Source organism: Leuciscus leuciscus, assembly GCF_965113295.1.
Source record: "Leuciscus leuciscus genome assembly, chromosome: 10".
NCBI classification, from domain to species: Eukaryota; Metazoa; Chordata; class Actinopteri; order Cypriniformes; family Leuciscidae; genus Leuciscus; species Leuciscus leuciscus.
Window position 1 is genome coordinate 15474748 of NC_138734.1, and position 25804 is coordinate 15500551.

A 25804-nucleotide genomic window follows, 5' to 3' on the forward strand; every position below is an offset into this window, starting at 1 on the left:
TTTAGTTGCTGTGTGTGGTTTTTAAATAAAGTGTCTTGTGTTTATGTGCTCAGTGATATGTTAATAACAATATTAAAGGGGTGGTATAATGCCCTTTTCACAAGATGTAAAATAAGTCTCTGATGTTCCCAGAGTGTGTATGTGAAGTTTTAGCTCAAAATACCCCACAGATATTTTTATATAGCATGTTAAAATTGTCAATTTTTGAGGGTGAGCAAAAACGCACCGTTTTGTGTCTGTTCCTTTAAATGCAAATGAGTTGCTGCTCCCGGCACAGGGGGCGGAGCTTCAACAGCTTGCACTCACACAGACATGCACTGAAAATTTCAAAAACTTTGAGCCTTTTATGTTCAAACCGGATTCAGACAATGATGGAGAGACTCAAGAAGAAGTGACAACATGTAGAAGCAACAGGACGTTTCTGAATGGTTAGTTGATGAATTTATGAAGCTTATGTGTAGTTATCTTCTAGTCATTGATTAGCATATTCTGTCATGATAATCTATAAATGGTGTTGAGGGGGCAGGGTTTATGTAAATTCTAGGGTTGGTGATGTCACTAACCCGGGAGGAATGTGATGTAGTCTCTTTCAGCCGTTTGTTGTAGTCCTTAAAAAGCAATTTCTTTAAAAGCAAATATCTCCCTTTGCTTTGAACTTTGAGCGTCGTAACTTTGCAGAAGTTGTTTATGCTCAAACAGCAACATTACACACTAACTAAAGTTAGAAAAGTGAAATCATAATCAACCACCCCTTTAAAATTGAAAACAATATGAAAAAACTCACTGTTGTAGGTCTCGAAAGAAATTAATGCATTCTGTGATGTAGATTACCTACAGATATTAAACCTTTTTTTAAATGAGACTATAAATCGAGGGGATGGGGGGCCTACAAAACCTCTCAGCCCCGGGGCCTAACATTAGGTTAAGGCGGCTCTGTGTGTGTGTGTGTGTGTGTGTGTGTGTGTGTGTGTGTGTGTGTGTGTGTGTGTGTGTGTGTGTGTGTGTGTGTGTGTGTCGGCGGCTCTGTCGTTAACGGCCCAAAGGCTTCAATCATGTACTAAGCACTGGAAAAGTAAAGTCCACTCAAGTAACGTGAAATTTCTCTGTTGACTTCTGTTTGCTGAGCTGGTATAGCCATGCTGGGCAACAATGGTAAAATGACCTGCTCTGATCACATGCTCTGGTAATAATAGCTTTGTAGGACTATATTTTGTTTTAATAATTAATAAAATAATAATAATAATAATAATCTGTTAAATTGATTATGTTGATTGATTATTGAAAAAGAATAATATATTGATATATTGATGTTTAATATTTTAATATAGGGCTATTTTCTGTTCCCTTTTTTTCCTGTGTTGTTTAATTAGGTGATTCTAAGTTTAAATATTGATGATTACAAGCTTGGGGGAAGCGCAATTAATTGCAATTAATTACAGAAATTGTGCAATTAATTAGTTAATTTTTTTTAATCGATTCCCAGCCCTAATATATATATATATATATATATATATATATATATATATATATATATATATATATATATATATATATATATATATATATATATATATATATACAGTGCCCTCCACAATTATTGAACCCCCTGGTAAATATGATCAAAATGGGCTGTAAAAAATAAATCTGCATCGATTATCCTTGTGATCTTTCATTCAAAAAATGTGCAAAATTCTAACCTTTCATTGAAGTAAAAGAATTGAAAGTGGGGGGAAAATCACATTATGAAATAAATGTTTTTCTCCAAAACACGTTGGCCACAATTATTGAAACCCTTTTATTAAATACTTTTTGCAATCTCCTTTTGCCAAGATAACAGCTCTGAGTCTTCTCCTATAATGCCTGATGAGTTTGGAGAATAACTGACAAGAGATCAGAGACCATTCCTCCACACAGAATCTCTCCAGATCCTTCAGATTCCCAGATCCATGTTGGTGCTTCTTCTCTTCAGTTCAGCCCACTCATCAGGTCAGGAGACTGAGACGGTCATGGCAGAAGCTTCATTTTGTGCTCCACAACAAATTTTTGTTTTGATTTTGATGTTTGTTTTGGATCGTTGTCCTGATGGAAGATCCAACCACGGCCCATTATAAGATTTCTAGCAGAAGGCGTCAGGTTTTGATTTTTTATCTGTTGATATTTGATAGAATCCACAATGCCATGTATCTGAACAAGAAGTCCAGGACCTCCAGCAGAAAAATATGCCCACAACATTAAAGATCCAATGGTATATTAAATTGTACACATGGGGTACTTTTTATCCTTGTGTTCACCAAACCCATCTAGTGTGTTTGCTGCCAAAAAGCTCTGTTTTAGTCTCATCTGACCACAGAACCCTGTGTTGTTTGAAGATCCAGTCGTGTCTGACAATTAAATTTGCTGGAATTTGTTTTTGGATGAGCGAGGAGGTTTTTTTTTTAAACCCTCCCAAACAACATGTGGGGATGTAGGGGTTGTTTGATAATTTTTTTTTTAGGCTTTCTGACCCTAAGACTCAACTAATCTCTGCAATTCTCCATCTGTGATCCTTGGAGAGTCTTTGGCCACTCAAACTTTCATACTCGCCGTGCATTAAGACAGTATAGACACACGTCCTTTTCCTGGCAGATTCATAACATCTTTAGTTGGTTATAACTTCTTAATTATTGCCCTGATGGTCAAAATGGGGATTTTCAATTCTTTAGCTATTGTCTTACAGCCACTTTCTAGTTTGTGATGCTCAACAATCTTTTGCTACGCATCAGAACTGTATTCTGTGGTTTTACTCATTGTGATGGATGATTAAGGGGATTTGGCCTTTGTGTTTCCTCATATTTAAACTCCTGTGAAACACGAAGTCATAGCTGGACAGTTTCATGTTCCTAGTCACCCTGGTGTACTAAAAAAGGTAAATATTAATGGGAATATACTTCAGAGATATTTTACTCGTAAAAAATTCTAGGGGTTTCAATAATTGTGGCCAACATGTTTTGGAGAAAAACATTTATTTCATAATGTGATTTCCCCCCACTTTCAATTCTTTTACTTCAATGAAAGGTTAGAATTTTGCACATTTTTTGAATGAAAGATCACAAGGATAATCGATGCAGATTTATTTTTTACAGCCAATTTTGATCATATTTACCAGGGGGTTCAATAATTGTGGAGGGCACTGTATATATATAATTGGTTCACAGTTGGAAACACAGTTGTTGGTTTTTTTTTTACAAATTGTGCTTGCAAATTGTATAATATCCAAGGTAAACATTTCTAGTAATAGTGCAGTTAATTGTTCTCACTGTATTTTCAGAAAGTTTTGGAATATATTATCTACCCAAATGTGTCACTAATAAAGCACAATAAAAATAATTTAAAGAGAAGGCTTATATTGACCTTTTTAGATTTTGTTTATATCTATCCTTGTATATATATATTTGCTATTTTATTAAAAAGGTTATACAATTACAACAACAATTAAAATGTTAACAATATTTCCAGTGTAATCTTTCTTTGTAAAAACTAAAGTATACATTTTATCATACGTACATCTCTGTATAGCAATAGAGTTTGGTAAAAGCTGTTCATTCATTCACACACACACAAAAACGCGATTCATATTTAAACAGTCTTTTTGCCAGCTGTAGCTACACAACAGCGCGCATCTGTGCGTTCATTCATTCACACACAGAAACGTGATTCATATTTAAGCAGTCTTTTTGCGTGTACAGACACTTGCGATTAGAACAAAGCAAATATTGTACTGACCTATTCCTCAGATGGATCCGTCGCTCCTCGAAATTAAACTTCCAGCACTTCTGAGGTAAATTTTCCAGGATTATTATTAACACTAGAACTCCCAAGGCGGTCATTTTGACCGTTTTTAAATTTTACAATGTAATAACTTTGTTCAAATAAAATAAATGTGGCTGTAGGACTCTGACTTTTCCTAAATATGTGTATATTTTATTCTGACACTGTTATTTTATTAAAATCACAAAACACACAACAGTTCTGACTATTTCTACCTAGAATGACCATAACGGTCATTTTGACCGCACGCGTTATAGATATCATAAGTCCGCTACATTGCAAGTTTCGCAGAGGGACTTCATCACACGACTGGCGAGCGAACTTCACTCCGATCACATGGAATCAAAAGCCATACAACTGGAGGAACTGCAAACAAAATAAAACCAAGGAGACGTGCAAATGTCACAAAGTGTGTGGGAGCTGCACGCGAAAGGCAGTGTTTACCTGTGTGGAATGTGCGTAAGCGTCAATGATGCGGGATGTTTGCACCGTTCAAATGGGCAGTTAACCTGATATTGTTCGTTAATATTTTTTGTTCACTGAAACTAATCGTTCCAAAGCAGTTTGTTTTCTTGTTTAGCTAATGTTCATGTTTTTTCTTAGCCTGTTTGTGTGTGTACATTTTCACATTCATTTGAATTAAAATGTTGTGTCCTGTTTATCATTAGGCCTACTATCATTGTAGATCCATTTATTTTTAGATTTTGTTGATTATTGAACTTATTTACAAACAGGGCTGTACTAAACGGTATGAAGCTTTGACGTTTCCTAACTTTTGTGCATGTCTATTCACGTGGTGAGTGCGGTGAAAAAATATTATTATTTTGACGCAAAACGTTCCTCAAATAGAGGCAGCACCTGTCGGGGCAATCTTTCTTTTGTGCTTGTTTTAAGGGCTATGACGACAGGAATTAAACGCTTCATTGGAAAAGAGAAGGTTAACATGTACAATAGATATGACATGACGAAAATGACGTTCAGTACGGCCATATGAACGTCAAAGTATGAACGGTCAGAATGACCGCTATGGTCGTTCTAGTAGTTATGGAATTTCGGTAGTTCTAGTGTTAAGATAGTATTATTCCTCACAGCGTCGTAAAGTAAATGAGCCTGAAAGTGAACTCGCGGTGTGTGTTATCCAGCTGATGTGGGCGTTTCACAAGTTTGTATGGGATTGCCTCAGATAATTTGCGTTTGAATAGCGCGCGCTCTCCGTGGGCGGGGTCACATTAAAACTTAATGAGATGAGATGAGAACGACTGACATCTCTCTCTTTTCATACATATTACATAAACTGAGAATATTTGTTTTTTATAAAAATTACTTCATTTAAAAGAAGAGAATTCAAGCTTCATGCATGTGTGTCTGTATGCCTGTTTGACTGAGTATTCGCTGAGTTACAGTTCATTTTCGGACGCGTTTCAGAATGGACTACACTGACAGAGAGAAGGCAGAACTCGCATCATGTTTATTTTTCTTTATTTGGCAAAAAGCACAACACTTTGTGTATTTTGAGTCTCTCTTGCACTGATAAGAAAAAAAGCGAGCCTATTGCGCCGGCGTGATAGCCGACCTCGGGGTTAACAGACCTCACCCAGCCATAGTCACCAACCTGTTCTTGCCCTCAACTTTTTCTTCAAAATGTCAATTTCCTCATGCATTTTCTTAATTTTTTTCCACAGTCTTTTACTTTTCTGCAGCAACTTCAGGGAGCTTCTTTTATCTACAATCGACAAAATATTCAATGTAGAGTTAAGGTATTTTATTTATGATGCACTTAGATGTTTAACCAAAGCACTAAATAAAGATTTCAATAAGAGATTAAAAAAAAAGATAAAAAAATTTTTTTGACAATAACATTTTAACAGAAGATAAAACAGCATGATGTTAAAAATAATCTACTAAAATAAAATCAGTGACATTGTCTGATAATAAAAATGAACTTGAAAAATGAATGTTAATAAAAGAAGCAATGTATGGGTAGGACCTAAAGTGTGTTCCCGTTTCTTTGTACCAGTTAAAAATCTAAGGCACATATCTATATTTCTAAATTTCAGTTGAGGAATGCTTACATTCTCAGAATCAAGACAGAATACAATGAAAAAAAACTCTTACCACTGGACAGAACCATCTCATCACACTGTCCATTCTCCTCGCTGGACACATTATCTTCATCTAGCATTATCTGGTCTTCTCCATGCTTCTCTACTTCTTTGCCAGCTTGTTGATCTTGACCATCTGACTGTAAAGGTTCTGACACTGCCTATTGTATAATTCATTGGAACACAGTCAAATGAGACAGTGCAATCAACAATCCTTTACATACTTTAATACATCTCACCTCAATGTATTCTCTAAATATGTATATACCAACAAAACACTTATACCATACCTACTACAGTATCTCGACAGACTCGTACTCGTGCTCGTACCCGTTTTGCAGGCTTCTCCAGGATTATAAGCGATTCCTTTTTTAACAAATAGACTAGGTCGATTTTTAGATAATGAGACGCCCTTGGGCAATTTTGAGTAAAAGTTTTTGACAAACAGACTTTTCTAGGGGTATTTTTTCTGCTGAATCCATTTTTGCTGTTTGCCAAGCTGTATCTCTTATGTGAAACTCAGTAGAGTGCAAACTCCAAGATGACCTCTAAAATGTCAGGAAATTCCATATTTTAAATCTTTACATCATGTGCGACATCAATTAACCCTCTGGGGTCTGAGCTGTTTTCTGGCCCTGGAGGTGTTCTGACATGCTCTGACATTTGTGCTTATTTCTGTTACTTGTGACATTGTCATGGCTAAAGTCTTATTACACTGTATTTAGCACAAACTCTGCTACAATAATATATCAGCAGCATGTATGTAAAAGTTTGTAGTTTTGAGATAATGACATTTATGCGTGGTTTGTGAAAATACAAAAAAAAATTGTCACTGAAATAAGGCCACACTGTAAATGATTTCTGTTGTTTTCACAGTATTATTGCTGTATTTTCAGTGAAAGTTTACTGTAGAAACAGTTTACAGTAAGTTGCTGTCAATTTTATAGCTTTTACATGATTTTTGCTGTATTTCCAGCTTTGTCACCGTATAACTATTTACAGGAAAGTTGCTGTCAATTTATGCTTTTCTTTGGTGGGGGGAAGAAAATAATTACAGTAATTCTTATACTCCTGTTAAATTGATGACAGTATATTCCAACAGACAAGCCCGACAGAGGACATTTTTTGGTTTATTGAGGTTATTTCAGCTTAGGAATTTTATAATACATCGTTTCATAAGGTAACCCATATATTAAGGCATTTAGAATATAGTTAAAAAAAAGTTTAAGTTTGCTTGAGTGTTTTTTCTTCTTTTTTTTCTTTATGGTTGCCAGATTTGGTCACAAATCCAACTAATCTCAAAGGTTATAGCCTAAAATGTTTGAATGGGAGATGTAGTCCCATCCAGTGATCAATAATATAGGCAATATAAAATAGATAGAAATCGATTTCCATGATTTATTAGGGGTTCAAGCATGAAATGCTGAAACCCTATTGTAATTGTACTGATTTTTATTATTAGGGGTTCAAGCACGAAGTGCTGAACACCTATTGTAATTGTAAGGATTTTTAGGGGTTCAAGCACGAAGTGCTGAAACCCTATTGTAATTGTAAGGATTTTTATTATTATTATTATTATTCTTCTCCGCTAAAACGCATCGTGCAGCCCAAACCGTAAGAGCTAGAGACTTGAAACTTGGCCACAAGGTAGTACAAAAATCGAGGAGAGGTTATCAAAGTATGAGCCCGATTGGCCAATAGGTGGCGCTATAGCGCAAAAAAAAAAAAAAAATCACTATTTTGCTCATATCTCAATAACCATTTGTCTCAGCTTCAAGTGTCATACATCATTGGAATCCTTGGCTCAAGCCGAACAAGAAATATAGGAGGTATTTTATTTCCGGTATGCAAATTTTTCCGCCATTTTGGATTTTGTCCAAAACCTACTTTTGCGAACTAGCAAACCGTAAGGGCTAGAGGATTGAAACTTTGCCAGATGGTAGTACAAAAATCGAGGAGAGGTTTAGAGATTATGACCCCGATTGGCCCATAGGTGGCGCTATAGCAACCAAAAGCGCGAAACAGCTCATAACTCCTAGACCGTTTGTCGTAGACTCAAGTGTCTTATATCATTGGAAAGCTGGACGCCTGACGAACAAAACGTATATCTCCGATTTCATTTCCGCCATGATAGATTTTCCGCCATTTTGAATTTTGTCAAAAATCTACTTTTGCGAACTAGTCTGTGGTTTTTTGCCCTATCGGAACCAAACCAGTGCAGAAATGTTCTCTGGAGTCTGAAGATCAATAATTGTCAAAAAAAAGTCGAAATTTTTATTCATGGTCGCTAGGGGGCATAAAATGAACATTGTGGGAGGAGCCTATTTTACTAAAATGGCTATAACTCAAAAAGTAAATGAGATAGCTTAACCAAACTTGATACACATGTGTATGGGTTCAGTCTGGGGTCACAGTAAAAAAATTGCGTCGATTGGCCTCATGGTGGCGCTATAAAACCATAAAAACGTATAGACACCTGACCGTTTTTCCGAATGACTTGAAATTTGGTATGCAGTGTCTTGGCCCAAGGGGCCATGTATGTCTAAAAGGATATTGGCGTATCTCGAAAAACATGGCCGCCATTGGCCAATGAGGTTTGAGCACCTATTAACGAAGTCCGATCGGAACGAAACTCGGTGGGAATGTTCGGCTCAAGCCCCTAGAGGTCTGTAAGAATTTTGAAAGAAATCGGCCACTAGTTGGCGCTAACGAGTTTTAAGGCTCTGTAATCACGTGGTGTTACACTTATCATCACAAAATGCATATCATCTGATAGATCTGCTCATGCTGAACAACTTTGCCTCAAGAACCATTGCTGTCAATCAAACAGTTCATTAAATATTCATGAATATGTTAAAAACCTACTTTTGCGAACTAGTCCTAGGTTTTTCGCCCGATCAGAACCAGACCAGTCTAGGACAATTCTCTGGACTCTCTAGATCAATAATTATCGAAAAAAAGTTTAACTTTTGCATTTGGGTGGCTGTAATAGGGTAATTTATAAAAGGGGTGTGGCAAAATACACTAAAATGCCTATAAATCCTAAATGAAAACTCAGAACTTCACAAAAATTGGTGAGCATATGTGACATAACATCATTAACAAGCATGCCAAATTTTATGGAGATCGGACCAAAGGTGGCGCTATAACTGTTAAAAAGCTTTAAAACCATATATTACCTATGGTAAATTGCCTGCATTGGCTGTAAATGGTCTTTTTCATCTATAATGTCAGTGTTTACATGCTTGCTAAATACATTTTAATAACTTTTGATGCTTTTGTGCTTATAAACCTTAAAGGCCTTAACAGCTTGAACCCCGATAAATGCTGCTTGCAGCTTTAATTAGGGGTTCAAGCACGAAGTGCTGAAACCCTATTGTAATTGTACTGATTTTTAGGGGTTCAAGCATGAAATGCTGAAACCCTATTGTAATTGTAAGGATTCGTAAAACGCATCGTGCAGGACAAACCGTAAGGCCTAGAGACGTGAAACCTGGCCAGATGGTAGGCCTCAATTTGGGGACAACCTATCAGAGTATGACCCCAATTGGCCCATAGGTGGCGCTACAGCAACCAAAAGTACTAAATCGCTCACAACTCTTAGACCGTTTGTCCCAGGATCAAGTGTCTTATATCGTTGGAATCCTTGGCTCAAGGCGGACAAAATGGCTATCTCCGATTTGGATGTAGGCAGGGAAAATGTTCTGCTATGTTGGATTTTGTCCAAAACCTACTTTTGCGAACTAGTCCCTGGTTTTTGGCCCGATCGGAACCAAACCAGTCTAGGACAATTCTCTGGACTCTCTAGATCAATAATTATCGAAAAAAAGTTGAACTTTTGCATTTGGGTGGCTGTAACAGGGTCATTTAGAAAAGGGGCGTGGCAAAATACACTAAAAAGCCTATAAATCCCAAATGAAAACTCAGAACTTCACAAAAATTGATGAGCATATGTGTCAGAACATGGTGAGGAAGCATGCAGAGTTTCATGGAGATCGGACCATAGGTGGCGCTATAACTGGCAAAAAGCCTTCATTCTTATTAGGGGTTCAAGCATGAAATGCTGAAACTCTATTGTAATTGTAAGGATTCGTAAAACGCATCGTGCAGGACAAACCGTAAGGCCTAGAGACGTGAAACCTGGCCAGATGGTAGGCCTCAATTTGGGGACAACCTATCAGAGTATGACCCCAATTGGCCCATAGGTGGCGCTACAGCAACCAAAAGTACTAAATCGCTCACAACTCTTAGACCGTTTGTCCCAGGATCAAGTGTCTTATATCGTTGGAATCCTTGGCTCAAGGCGGACAAAATGGCTATCTCCGATTTGGATGTAGGCAGGGAAAATTTTCTTCTATGTCGGATTTTGTCCAAAACCTACATTTGCAAACTAGTCCCTGGTTTTTGGCCCGATCGGAACCAAACCAGTCTAGGACAATTCTCTGGACCCTCTAGATCAATAATTATCGAAAAAAAGTTGAACTTTTGCATTTGGCTGGCTGTAACAGGGTCATTTAGAAAAGGGGCGTGGCAAAATACACTAAAAAGCCTATAAATCCCAAATGAAAACTCAGAACTTCACAAAAATTGATGAGCATATGTGTCAGAACATGGTGAGGAAGCATGCAGAGTTTCATGGAGATCGGACCATAGGTGGCGCTATAACTGGCAAAAAGCCTTCATTCTTATTAGGGGTTCAAGCATGAAATGCTGAAACCCTATTGTAATTGTAAGGATTCGTAAAACGCATCGTGCAGGACAAACCGTAAGGCCTAGAGACGTGAAACCTGGCCAGATGGTAGGCCTCAATTTGGGGACAACCTATCAGAGTATGACCCCATTTTGGCCCATAGGTGGCGCTACAGCAACCAAAAGTACTAAATCGCTCACAACTCTTAGACCGTTTGTCCCAGGATCAAGTGTCTTATATCGTTGGAATCCTTGGCTCAAGGCAAACAAAATGGCTATCTCCGATTTGCTCGCCCTTCCAGCGCCAATTTCGAGTAAATTGCATTTTTTTGAAAAACCTATTTTTGCAAACTTCTCCTAGGTTTTTCTCCCGATCGGAACCAAACCACTGCAAGAATATTCTCTGGAGTCTGACAATCAATAATCATCCAAAAAATTCAAAATTTCAATCAACGGTCGATAAAGGGAACCAAAATCTTTGATGGCACCAGGGCCACTTTTACTAAAACAGTTATAAATTGTGAACGGAAAGAGATTTTTTTGCTAAACTTGGGATACTTCTTCCTGAGCTCAATCTGAGATCACTTGAAAAAAATCGCAACAATTGGCCACTAGGTGGCACTATAAAACGGTTATAACTTGTGAACGGAAAGAGATATTTTCACAAAACTTGGGACACATGTTCATGAGCTCATTCTGAGGTCACGTGAAAAAAATCATGGCAATTGGTTACTTGGTGGCGCTATAAAATTGTTATAACTTGTGAGCGGAAAGAGATATTTTCGCTAAACTTGAGACACATGTTCATAAGCTCAATCTGAGTTGACATGAAAAAAATCGTGACAATTGGCCTTTTGTTGGCGCCATAACAGTGAAAAAATCATGAAAATAGCTATAAGCGCACCCAACCATTAGTCTACTGATAATTGGCACGCAGTGTCTTTGTCCAGGGTGCCATGATAGTCTATGAGAACATTGGTGTATCTCAAAAAAACTCAGTATACGTCATTGGCACAATGCCTTGAAGGAGCCTTAGAAGTTTCAAGCCCGTGTTTTATTCACATGAGTGACCTCTTAAGACTCCTGAATCCTTGCCGAGTCCAACAATACCAAACATGCCAGGTTTCGCCTTATGACTTTTGTAAGTGTCATTTAGAGCTTTAAAAAATTGTGGTTATCTTCAAAGCCGTTAGTCCGATCGAGACAACAACAAAAAAACAAAGAAAATTTGAAGACATAGGTAAATAGCTAAACAATAACGCCAAAATGTTAAAATTAGGATAGGAACTGACAAAAAAATAAATTAAATCTAATCAATTTCACCCATGGATCATTTTGATGCTCTCACATGTTTGAAACGAACAATGATGGATTGTGATGAAATTTGTTTTGAATTGGGACTGGCGAATCCCCGTCCATACTGTCAATGACCGTTCGCAAAGACCCGCCCACTTTAGTTACTGTTGCTATGTCTGACAAGCGTATGTCTGACTCTCACACCACACCAAGTTCTCACGCAGTGAAAAATACATTGCGGATCAGAGAAAAGACTGCGCACTGACAGACAAGTACTTTTGATATGAAACAAAGTCTCACCTTTCAAATGTAGTAATTTTTTAGAGACATTTAAACAATAAATACCGTTTTGTCTTTTGTGACTCTTTAATGTGTCTGACAGATCACTGTAGACTCGAGGCTCAGTTAAAGCTGCTTGTGAACTGATCATCTCTTCCTTCTAGTTAATTTATAGCATTAAAATAAACATGAATAAACATAAAAGGAATGTTGTTTTAAAGTGCTAAGACGTCAGTACACTTTGTTTTTCTAATTTAAATCCTCCAATGTTAATCTACTAACTCTCCTGACTGCTTTGTTGGGCAAAATGGCGGATTATGATTAGTCAGATCACCTGTCAATCAAACTCCCTGCAAAGGGTCAATTGAGAATGCCTGTGCGCACAATCCAGATCTAATCGACAACTTTGCAGTTGCACAAAGGAAAGCTCGGAAAATGTAAGAGAGCATCTTTTTTATGTATTTGGACCTAGGCCTAACAATGTGTTATGGTGCGCTGTTGTTGTTGTTTTTTTGGTGAGCGTAGGCTACTCCTGATTTTGTTAGTCATCTCATCTCTTATATATCCTGCCCTATTCATGGTAGCCTACTCGCGGACATTGCGTCATCAATGTCATCAATTGCGTCATCAAGGGGCCCGCCTTGATAATCCTACTTAAGGGCCCGGTGTTGGCTCGTTACGCCACTGAATATAATTGTCTAAACTCCTTATCAAAATTACATATTTACAACAAATCTGACACATATATATATGGGCACACTTTGAGTACTACTAATATAAGTGGTGGAGATCAGGCAAGACTATAAGAAGACTCAGGCAAAAAGGTGCTATAACTGTAAAAACGCTTTAAAACCATATATTTCCTATGGTACACTGCCTGTATTGGCTGTAAATTGACTTTTTCATCTATGATGGCAGTTGTTAAATGCTTGCTAAATAAAACTTAATGTCTTTTGATGCTTGTGTGCTTAAAGGCCTTAAAGGCCTTAACTGCTTGAACCCCGATAAATGCTGCTTGCAGCTTTAATTAGGGGTTCAAGCACGAAGTGCTGAAACCCTATTGTAATTGTACTGATTTTTATTATTATTATTATTATTATTATTCTTCCGCCGTAAAACGCATCGTGCAGCCCAAACCGTAAGTGCTAGAGACTTGAAACTTGGCCAGATGGTAGTACAAAAATCGAGGAGAGGTTATCAAATTATGACGCTGATTGGCCCATAGGTGGCGCTATAGCAACCAAAAGCGCGAAACTGGTCATAACTCCTAGACGATAAGTCATAGACTCAAGTGTCTTATATCATTGGAAAGCTGGACGCCTGACGAACAAAACGTATATCTCCGATTTTATTTCCGTCATGATAGATTTTCCGCCATTTTGAATTTTGTCAAAAACCTACTTTTGCAAACTAGTCCCTGGTTTTTCGTCCGATCGGAACCAAACCAGAGCAGAATTGTTCTCTGGAGTCTGAAGATCAATAATTATCGAAAAGAAGTCGAAATTCCGATTCCTGGTCGCTAGGGGGTGATAAATTAAGGTTGAGGGAGGAGCCTATTTTACTAAAATGGCTATAACTCGAGAAGTAAATGAGATATCTTCACCAAACTTGGCACACATGTTTAAGAGGTCAATCTGAGGTCACAGTAAAAAAAATTGCGTCGATTGGCCACATGGTGGCGCTATAAACAAATAAAAACATATAGACACCTGACCGTTTTTCCGAATGACTTGAAATTTGGTATGCAGTGTCTTGGCCCAAGGGGCCACCTATGTCTAAAAGGATATTGGCGTATCTCGAAAAACATGGCCGCCATTGGCCAATGAGGTTTGAGCACCGTTAACGAAGTCCGATCGGAGCGAAACTCGGTGGGCATGTTCGGCTCAAGCCCCTAGAGGTCTGTAAGAATTTTGAAAGAAATCGGCCACTAGTTGGCGCTAACGAGTTTTATGGCTCTGTAATCACGTGGTGTTACACTGATCATCACAAAATGCATATCATCTTATAGATCTGCTCATGCTGAACAACTTTGCCTCAAGAACCATTGCTGTCAATCAAACAGTTAATTAAATATTCATGAATATGTTAAAAACCTACTTTTGCGAACTAGTCCCTGGTTTTTCGCCCGATCGGAACCAGACCAGTCTAGGACAATTCTCTGGACTCTCTAGATCAATAATTATCGAAAAAAAGTTTAACTTTTGCATTTGGGTGGCTGTAATAGGGTAATTTATAAAAGGGGCGTGGCAAAATACACTAAAATGCCTATAAATCATAAATGAAAACTCAGAACTTCACAAAAATTGGTGAGCATATGTGACATAACATCATTAACAAGCATGCCAAATTTTATGGAGATCGGACCAAAGGTGGCGCTATAACTGTTAAAAAGCTTTAAAACCATATATTTCCCATGGTAAACTGCCTGTATTGGCTGTAAATGGTCTTTTCCGTCTATTATGTCAGTTGTTAAATGCTTGCTAAATAAAACTTAATGTCTTTTGATGCTTGTGTGCTTAAAGGCCTTAAAGGCGTTAACTGCTTGAACCCCGATAAATGCTGCTTGCAGCTTTAATTATTATTATTATTCTTCTGCCGTAAAACGCATCGTGCAGCCCAAACCGTAAGTGCTAGAGACTTGAAACTTTGCCAGATGGTAGTACAAAAATCGAGGAGAGGTTATCAAATTATGACGCCGATTGGCCCATAGGTGGCGCTATAGCAACCAAAAGCGCGAAACTGATCATAACTCCTAGACGGTAAGTCATAGACTCAAGTGTCTTATATCATTGGAAAGCTGGTCGCCTGACGAACAAAACGTATATCTCCGATTTTATTTCCGCCATGATAGATTTTCCGCCATTTTGAATTATGTCGAAAACCTACTTTTGTGAACTAGTCCCTGTTTTTTTGCCCGATCGGAACCAAACCAGTGCAGAATTGTTCTCTGGAGTCTGAATATCAATAATTATCGAAAAAAAGTTGAAATTTCGATTCACGGTCGCTAGGAGGTGCAAAAATAACGTTGTGGGAGGAGCCGTTTTTACTAAAATGGCTATAACTCGAGAAGTAAATGAGATATCTTCACCAAACTTGGCACACATGTTTAAGAGGTCAATCTGAGGTCACAGTAAAAAAATTGTGTCGATTGGCCACATGGTGGCGCTATAAACAAAAAAATATATATAGACACCTGACCGTTTTTCCGAATGACTTGAAATTTGGTATGCAGTGTCTTGGCCCAAGGGGCCATGTATGTCTAAAAGGATATTGGCGTATCTCGAAAAACATGGCCGCCATTGGCCAATGAGGTTTGAGCACCGTTAACGAAGTCCGATCGGAGCGAAACTCGGTGGGCATGTTCGGCTCAAGCCCCTAGAGGTCTGTAAGAATTTTGAAAGAAATCGGCCACTAGTTGGCGCTAACGAGTTTTATGAATCTGTAATCACGTGGTGTTACACTTATCATCACAAAATGCATATCATCTGATAGATCTGCTCATGCTGAACAACTTTGCCTCAAGAACCATCGCTGTCAATCAAACCGTTCATTTAATATTCATGAATATGTTAAAAACCTACTTTTGCAAACTAGTCCCTGGTTTTTTGCCCGATCGGAACCAGACCAGTCTAGGACAATTCTCTGGACTCTCTAGATCAATAATTATCGAAAAAAAGTTGAACTTTTGCATTTGGGTGGCTGTAATAGGGTAATTAATAAAAGGGGCGTGGCAAAATACACTAAAATGCCTATAAATCATAAATGAAAACTCAGAACTTCACAAAAATTGGTGCGCATATGTGACATAACATCATTAACAAGCATGCCAAATTTTATGGAGATCGGACCAAAGGTGGCGCTATAACTGTTAAAAAGCTTTAAAACCATATATTTCCCATTGTAAACTGCCTGTATTGGCTGTAAATGGTCTTTTCCGTCTATTATGTCAGTTGTTAAATGCTTGCTAAATAAAACTTAATGTCTTTTGATGCTTGTGTGCTTAAAGGCCTTAAAGGCCTTAACTGCTTGAACCCCGATAAATGCTGCTTGCAGCTTTAATTATTATTATTATTATTATTCTTCCGCCGTAAAACGCATCGTGCAGCCCAAACCGTAAGTGCTAGAGACTTGAAACTTGGCCAGATGGTAGTACAAAAATCGAGGAGAGGTTATCAAATTATGACGCTGATTGGCCCATAGGTGGCGCTATAGCAACCAAAAGCGCGAAACTGGTCATAACTCCTAGACGGTAAGTCATAGACTCAAGTGTCTTATATCATTGGAAAGCTGGACGCCTGACGAACAAAACGTATATCTCCGATTTTATTTCCGTCATGATAGATTTTCCGCCATTTTGAATTTTGTCAAAAACCTACTTTTGCAAACTAGTCCCTGGTTTTTCGTCCGATCGGAACCAAACCAGAGCAGAATTGTTCTCTGGAGTCTGAAGATCAATAATTATCGAAAAAAAGTCGAAATTCCGATTCCTGGTCGCTAGGGGGTGATAAATTAAGGTTGTGGGAGGAGCCTATTTTACTAAAATGGCTATAACTCGAGAAGTAAGTGAGATATCTTCACCAAACTTGGCACACATGTTTAAGGGGTCAATCTGAGGTCACAGTGAAAAAAATTGCGTCGATTGGCCACATGGTGGCGCTATAAAACAAAAAAAAACATATAGACACCTGACCGTTTTTCCGAATGACTTGAAATTTGGTATGCAGTGTCTTGGCCCAAGGGGCCATGTATGTCTAAAAGGATATTGGCGTATCTCAAAAAACATGGCCGCCATTGGCCAATGAGGTTTGAGCACAGTTAACGAAGTCCGATCGGAGCGAAACTCGGTGGGCAGGTTCGGCTCAAGCCCCTAGAGGTCTGTAAGAATTTTGAAAGAAATCGGCCACTAGTTGGCGCTAACGAGTTTTATGGCTCTGTAATCACGTGGTGTTACACTTATCATCACAAAATGCATATCATCTGATAGATCTGCTCATGCTGAACAACTTTGCCTCATGAACCATTGCTGTCAATCAAACCGTTCATTAAATATTCATGAATATGTTAAAAACCTACTTTTGCGAACTAGTCCCTGGTTTTTCGCCCAATCGGAACCAGACCAGTCTAGGACAATTCTATGGACTCTCTAGATCAATAATTATCGAAAAAAAGTTGAACTTTTGCATTTGGGTGGCTGTAATAGGGTAATTTATAAAAGGGGCGTGGCAAAATACACTAAAATGCCTATAAATCATAAATAAAAACTCAGAACTTCACAAAAATTGGTGAGCATATGTGACATAACATCATTAACAAGCATGCCAAATTTTATGGAGATCGGACCAAAGGTGGCGCTATAACTGTTAAAAAGCTTTAAAACCATATATTTCCCATGGTAAACAGCCTGTATTGGCTGTAAATGGTCTTTTCCGTCTATTATGTCAGTTGTTAAATGCTTGCTAAATAAAACTTAATGTCTTTTGATGCTTGTGTGCTTAAAGGCCTTAAAGGCCTTAACTGCTTGAACCCCGATAAATGCTGCTTGCAGCTTTAATTAGGGGTTCAAGCATGAAATGCTGAAACCCTATTGTAATTGTAAGGATTCGTAAAACGCATCGTGCAGGACAAACCGTAAGGCCTAGAGACGTGAAACCTGGCCAGATGGTAGGCCTCAATTTGGGGACAACCTATCAGAGTATGACCCCAATTGGCCCATAGGTGGCGCTACAGCAACCAAAAGTACTAAATCGCTCATAACTCTTAGACCGTTTGTCCCAGGATCAAGTGTCTTATATCGTTGGAATCCTTGGCTCAAGCCGGACAAAATGGCTATCTCCGATTTGGATGTAAGCAGGGAAAATTTTCTGCTATGTCGGATTTTGTCCAAAACCTACTTTTGCGAACTAGTCCCTGGTTTTTGGCCCGATCGGAACCAAACCAGTCTAGGACAATTCTCTGGACTCTCTAGATCAATAATTATCGAAAAAAAGTTGAACTTTTGCATTTGGGTGGCTGTAACAGGGTCATTTAGAAAAGGGGCGTGGCAAAATACACTAAAAAGCCTATAAATCCCAAATGAAAACTCAGAACTTCACAAAAATTGATGAGCGTATGTGTCAGAACATGGTGAGGAAGCATGCAGAGTTTCATGGAGATCGGACCATAGGTGGCGCTATAACTGGCAAAAAGCCTTCATTCTTATTAGGGGTTCAAGCATGAAATGCTGAAACCCTATTGTAATTGTAAGGATTCGTAAAACGCATCGTGCAGGACAAACCGTAAGGCCTAGAGACGTGAAACCTGGCCAGATGGTAGGCCTCAATTTGGGGACAACCTATCAGAGTATGACCCCAATTGGCCCATAGGTGGCGCTACAGCAACCAAAAGTACTAAATCGCTCATAACTCTTAGACCGTTTGTCCCAGGATCAAGTGTCTTATATCGTTGGAATCCTTGGCTCAAGCCGGACAAAATGGCTATCTCCGATTTGGATGTAAGCAGGGAAAATTTTCTGCTATGTCGGATTTTGTCCAAAACCTACTTTTGCGAACTAGTCCCTGGTTTTTGGCCCGATCGGAACCAAACCAGTCTAGGACAATTCTCTGGACTCTCTAGATCAATAATTATCGAAAAAAAGTTGAACTTTTGCATTTGGGTGGCTGTAACAGGGTCATTTAGAAAAGGGGCGTGGCAAAATACACTAAAAAGCCTATAAATCCCAAATGAAAACTCAGAACTTCACAAAAATTGATGAGCGTATGTGTCAGAACATGGTGAGGAAGCATGCAGAGTTTCATGGAGATCGGACCATAGGTGGCGCTATAACTGGCAAAAAGCCTTCATTCTTATTAGGGGTTCAAGCATGAAATGCTGAAACCCTATTGTAATTGTAAGGATTCGTAAAACGCATCGTGCAGGACAAACCGTAAGGCCTAGAGACGTGAAACCTGGCCAGATGGTAGGCCTCAATTTGGGGACAACCTATCAGAGTATGACCCCAATTGGCCCATAGGTGGCGCTACAGCAACCAAAAGTACTAAATCGCTCATAACTCTTAGACCGTTTGTCCCAGGATCAAGTGTCTTATATCGTTGGAATCCTTGGCTCAAGCCGGACAAAATGGCTATCTCCGATTTGGATGTAAGCAGGGAAAATTTTCTGCTATGTCGGATTTTGTCCAAAACCTACTTTTGCGAACTAGTCCCTGGTTTTTGGCCCGATCGGAACCAAACCAGTCTAGGACAATTCTCTGGACTCTCTAGATCAATAATTATCGAAAAAAAGTTGAACTTTTGCATTTGGGTGGCTGTAACAGGGTCATTTAGAAAAGGGGCGTGGCAAAATACACTAAAAAGCCTATAAATCCCAAATGAAAACTCAGAACTTCACAAAAATTGATGAGCGTATGTGTCAGAACATGGTGAGGAAGCATGCAGAGTTTCATGGAGATCGGACCATAGGTGGCGCTATAACTGGCAAAAAGCCTTCATTCTTATTAGGGGTTCAAGCATGAAATGCTGAAACCCTATTGTAATTGTAAGGATTCGTAAAACGCATCGTGCAGGACAAACCGTAAGGCCTAGAGACGTGAAACCTGGCCAGATGGTAGGCCTCAATTTGGGGACAACCTATCAGAGTATGACCCCAATTGGCCCATAGGTGGCGCTACAGCAACCAAAAGTACTAAATCGCTCATAACTCTTAGACCGTTTGTCCCAGGATCAAGTGTCTTATATCGTTGGAATCCTTGGCTCAAGCCGGACAAAATGGCTATCTCCGATTTGCTCGCCCTTCAGGCGCCAATTTCGAGTAAATTGCATTTTTTTGAAAAACCTATTTTTGCGAACTTCTCCTAGGTTTTTGGCCCGATCGGAACCAAACCACTGCAGGAATATTCTCTGGAGTCTGACAATCAATAATCATCCAAATAATTCAAAATTTTAATTAACGGTCGATAAGGGGAACCAAAATATTTGACGGCACCAGGGCCACTTTTACTAAAACGGTTATAAATTGTGAACGGAAAGAGATATTTTCGCAAAACTTGGGACACATGTTCATGAGCTCAATCTGAGGTCATGTGAAAAAAAATCATGACAATTGTCCACTTGGTGGCACTATAAAATGGTTATAACTTGTGAGCGGAAAGAGATATTTTCGCTAAACTTGGGACACATGTTCATAAGCTCAATCTGAGTTGACATGAAAAAAATTGTGACAATTGGCCAATTGTTGGCGCTATAACAGTGAAAAAATTCATGAAAATAGCTATAAGCGCACCCAACTGTTAGTCTACTGAAAATTGGCACGCAGTGTCTTTGTCCAGGGTGCCATGATAGTCTATGAGAACATTGGTGTATCTCAAAAAACTCAGTATACGTCATTGACACAATGCCAGTGTTTTTTCACAGGAGTGACCTCCTAAGACTCCTGAATCCTTGCCGAGTCCAACAATACCAAACATGCCAGGTTTCGCCTTATGGTTTTTGTAAGTGTCATTTAGAGCTTTAAAAAATTGTGTTTATCTTCAAAGCCGTTAGTCCGATCGAGACAACAACAAAAAAACAATGAAAATTTGAAAACATAGGTAAATAGCTAAACAATAACACCAAAATGTTAAAATTATGATAGGAACTGACAAAAAAATGAATTAAATCCAATCAATTTCACCCATGGATCATTTTGATGCTCTCACATGTTTGAAACGAACAATGATGGATTGTGATGGAATTTGTTTTGAATTGGGACTGGCGAATCCCCGTCCATACTGTCAATGACCATTCGCAAAGACCCGCCCACTTTAGTTACTGTTGCTATGTCTGACAAGCGACGCCACTCTCACACCACACCAAGTTCTCACGCAGTGAAAAATACATTGCGGATCAGAGAGAAGACTGCGCGTCTGACAGACAAGTACTTTTGATATGAAACAAATGGCGCTTTTCCACTACACAGTGTAACACAGTGTACTTTTTCCACTGTATAAAAGTTGTACCTGTACCTGCTTCCAGGTACTTTTTTTCGTACCACCTCCGGCGAGGTTCTAAGCGAGCTGAGGCGATACTAAAATGTGACGTGAAAACACGGCAGACTGCTGACTGGTCAGAGAGAATCGTCACTATTCACTGCGTCATCATTGCACGCGCCAGACGGAGTATCCTGAATAAAAAACAGCAAAAACAAAAACATCCAAAAACAGCATACACTTGATTTCCTCCTTTGTCCTGTGTGTGTGGCAGCGGATGTATCTCGAGTAGAAGATTAAGTCACAGCAGTTTCCTGCGGCGTCGCTATGACGACCAGATACTATTGTGGAGGTACTATCTGCAATGGAAAACGGAGCGAAAAGCGAGTCGAGTCGAGTTGAGCTGGTACTGGTAATGGAAAAGCGGCAAAAGTCTCACCTTTCAAATGTAGTCACTTTTTAGAGACATTTAAACAATAAATACTGTTTTGTGACTTCACAGTATTAAATTAAAATAATACAACAAAGTTTGTTTCAAGAGGAATTTATTGATTGATCAAATTAAATTAAATATCCCCAAAATATCCAGATCTGACAGATCGCTGTAGACTAGCATTAAAATAAACATGAATGAACATAAAAGGAATGTTGTTTTAAAGTGCTAAGACGTCAGTACACTTTGTTTTTCAAATTTAAATCCTCCAATGTTAATCTACTAACTCTCCTGACTGCTTTGTGGGACAAAATGGCGGATTATGATTAGTCAGATCGCCTGTCAATCAAACTCCCTGCAAATGGTCAATTGAGAATGCCCGTGCGCACAATCCTGATCTAATCACCAACTTTGCAGTTGCACATAGGAAAGCCCGGAAAATCCCGCTATAATGTAAGAGAGCATCTTTTTTATGTATTTGGACCTAGGCCTAACAATGTGTTATGGTGCGCTGTCACCAGTGTTTTTTTGTTTGTTTGTTTTTTGGTGAGCGTAGGCTCCTCCTGATTTTGTTAGTCATCTCATCTCTTATATGCTGTGTATGATCATATCCTGCCCTATTCATGGTAGCTTACTCGCGGACATTGCGTCATCAATGTCATCAATTGCGTCATCAAGGGGCCCGCCTTGATAATCCTACTTAAGGGCCCGGTGTTGGCTTGTTACGCCACTGAATATAATTGTCTAAACTCCTTATCAAAATAACATATTTACAACAAATTTGACACATATATATGGGCACACTTTGAGTACTACTAATAAAAGTGGTGGAGATCAGGCAAGACTGTAAGAAGACTCAGGCAAAAAGGTGCTATAACTGTCAAAAAGCTTTGAAAACCATATATTTCCTATGGTAAACTGCCTGTATTGGCTGTAAATGGTCTTTTCCATCATATATGTCAGTGGTTAAATGCTTGCTAAATAAAACTTAATAACTTTTGATGCTTTTGTTCTTAAAGGCCTTAAAGGCCTTAACAGCTTGAACCCCGATAAATGCTGCTTGCAGCTTTAATTAGGGGTTCAAGCACGAAGTGCTGAAACCCTATTGTAATTGTACTGATTTTTATTATTATTATTATTATTATTATTATTATTATTATTATTATTCTTCCGCCGTAAAACGCATCGTGCAGCCCAAACCGTAAGTGCTAGAGACTTGAAACTTGGCCAGATGGTAGTACAAAAATCGAGGAGAGGTTATCAAATTATGACGCTGATTGGCCCATAGGTGGCGCTATAGCAACCAAAAGCGCGAAACTGGTCATAACTCCTAGACGATAAGTCATAGACTCAAGTGTCTTATATCATTGGAAAGCTGGACGCCTGACGAACAAAACGTATATCTCCGATTTTATTTCCGTCATGATAGATTTTCCGCCATTTTGAATTTTGTCAAAAACCTACTTTTGCAAACTAGTCCCTGGTTTTTCGTCCGATCGGAATCAAACCAGAGCAGAATTGTTCTCTGGAGTCTGAAGATCAATGATTATCGAAAAAAAGTCGAAATTCCGATTCCTGGTCGCTAGGGGGTGATAAATTAAGGTTGTGGGAGGAGCCTATTTTACTAAAATGGCTATAACTCGAGAAGTAAATGAGATATCTTCACCAAACTTGGCACACATGTTTAAGAGGTCAATCTGAGGTCACAGTAAAAAAAATTGCGTCGATTGGCCACATGGTGGCGCTATAAACAAAAAAAACCATATAGACACCTGACCGTTTTTCCGAATGACTTGAAATTTGGTATGCAGTGTCTTGGCCCAAGGGGCCATGTATGTCTAAAAGGATATTGGCGTATCTCAAAAAACATGGCCGCCATTGGCCAATGAGGTTTGAGCACCGTTAACGAAGTCCGATCGGAGCGAAACTCGGTGGGCAGGTTCGGCTCAAGCCCCTAGAGGTCTGTAAGAATTTTGAAAGAAATCGGCCACTAGTTGGCGCTAACGAGTTTTAAGGCTCTGTAATCACGTGGTGTTACACTTATCATCACAAAATGCATATCATCTGATAGATCTGCTCATGCTGAACAACTTTGCCTCAAGAACTATTGCTGTCAATCAAACCGTTCATTAAATATTCATGAATATGTTAAAAACCTACTTTTGCGAACTAGTCCCTGGTTTTTTGCCCGATCGGAACCAGACCAGTCTAGGACATTTCTCTGGACTCTCTAGATCAATAATTATCGAAAAAAAGTTTAACTTTTGCATTTGGGTGGCTGTAATAGGGTAATTTATAAAAGGGGTGTGGCAAAATACACTAAAATGCCTATAAATCATAAATGAAAACTCAGAACTTCACAAAAATTGGTGAGCATATGTGACATAACATCATTAACAAGCATGCCAAATTTTATGGAGATCGGACCAAAGGTGGCGCTATAACTGTTAAAAAGCTTTAAAACCATATATTTCCCATGGTAAACTGCCTGTATTGGCTGTAAATGGTCTTTTCTGTCTATTATGTCAGTTGTTAAATGCTTTCTAAATAAAACTTAATGTCTTTTGATGCTTGTGTGCTTAAAGGCCTTAAAGGCGTTAACTGCTTGAACCCCGATAAATGCTGCTTGCAGCTTTAATTAGGGGTTCAAGCACGAAGTGCTGAAACCCTATTGTAATTGTACTGATTTTTATTATTATTATTATTATTATTATTATTATTATTATTATTATTCTTCCGCCGTAAAACGCATCGTGCAGCCCAAACCGTAAGTGCTAGAGACTTGAAACTTGGCCAGATGGTAGTACAAAAATCGAGGAGAGGTTATCAAATTATGACGCTGATTGGCCCATAGGTGGCGCTATAGCAACCAAAAGCGCGAAACTGGTCATAACTCCTAGACGATAAGTCATAGACTCAAGTGTCTTATATCATTGGAAAGCTGGACGCCTGACGAACAAAACGTATATCTCCGATTTTATTTCCGTCATGATAGATTTTCCGCCATTTTGAATTTTGTCAAAAACCTACTTTTGCAAACTAGTCCCTGGTTTTTCGTCCGATCGGAACCAAACCAGAGCAGAATTGTTCTCTGGAGTCTGAAGATCAATAATTATCAAAAAAAGTCGAAATTCCGATTCCTGGTCGCTAGGGGGTGATAAATTAAGGTTGTGGGAGGAGCCTATTTTACTAAAATGGCTATAACTCGAGAAGTAAATGAGATATCTTCACCAAACTTGGCACACATGTTTAAGAGGTCAATCTGAGGTCACAGTAAAAAAAATTGCGTCGATTGGCCACATGGTGGCGCTATAAACAAAAAAAAACATATAGACACCTGACCGTTTTTCCGAATGACTTGAAATTTGGTATGCAGTGTCTTGGCCCAAGGGGCCACCTATGTCTAAAAGGATATTGGCGTATCTCGAAAAACATGGCCGCCATTGGCCAATGAGGTTTGAGCACCGTTAACGAAGTCCGATCGGAGCGAAACTCGTTGGGCATGTTCGGCTCAAGCCCCTAGAGGTCTGTAAGAATTTTGAAAGAAATCGGCCACTAGTTGGCGCTAACGAGTTTTATGGCTCTGTAATCACGTGGTGTTACACTGATCATCACAAAATGCATATCATCTTATAGATCTGCTCATGCTGAACAACTTTGCCTCAAGAACCATTGCTGTCAATCAAACACTTAATTAAATATTCATGAATATGTTAAAAACCTACTTTTGCGAACTAGTCCCTGGTTTTTCGCCCGATCGGAACCAGACCAGTCTAGGACAATTCTCTGGACTCTCTAGATCAATAATTATCGAAAAAAAGTTGAACTTTTGCATTTGGGTGGCTGTAATAGGGTAATTTATAAAAGGGGCGTGGCAAAATACACTAAAATGCCTATAAATCATAAATGAAAACTCAGAACTTCACAAAAATTGGTGAGCATATGTGACATAACATCATTAACAAGCATGCCAAATTTTATGGAGATCGGACCAAAGGTGGCGCTATAACTGTTAAAAAGCTTTAAAACCATATATTTCCCATGGTAAACTGCCTGTATTGGCTGTAAATGGTCTTTTCCGTCTATTATGTCAGTTGTTAAATGCTTTCTAAATAAAACTTAATGTCTTTTGATGCTTGTGTGCTTAAAGGCCTTAAAGGCGTTAACTGCTTGAACCCCGATAAATGCTGCTTGCAGCTTTAATTAGGGGTTCAAGCACGAAGTGCTGAAACCCTA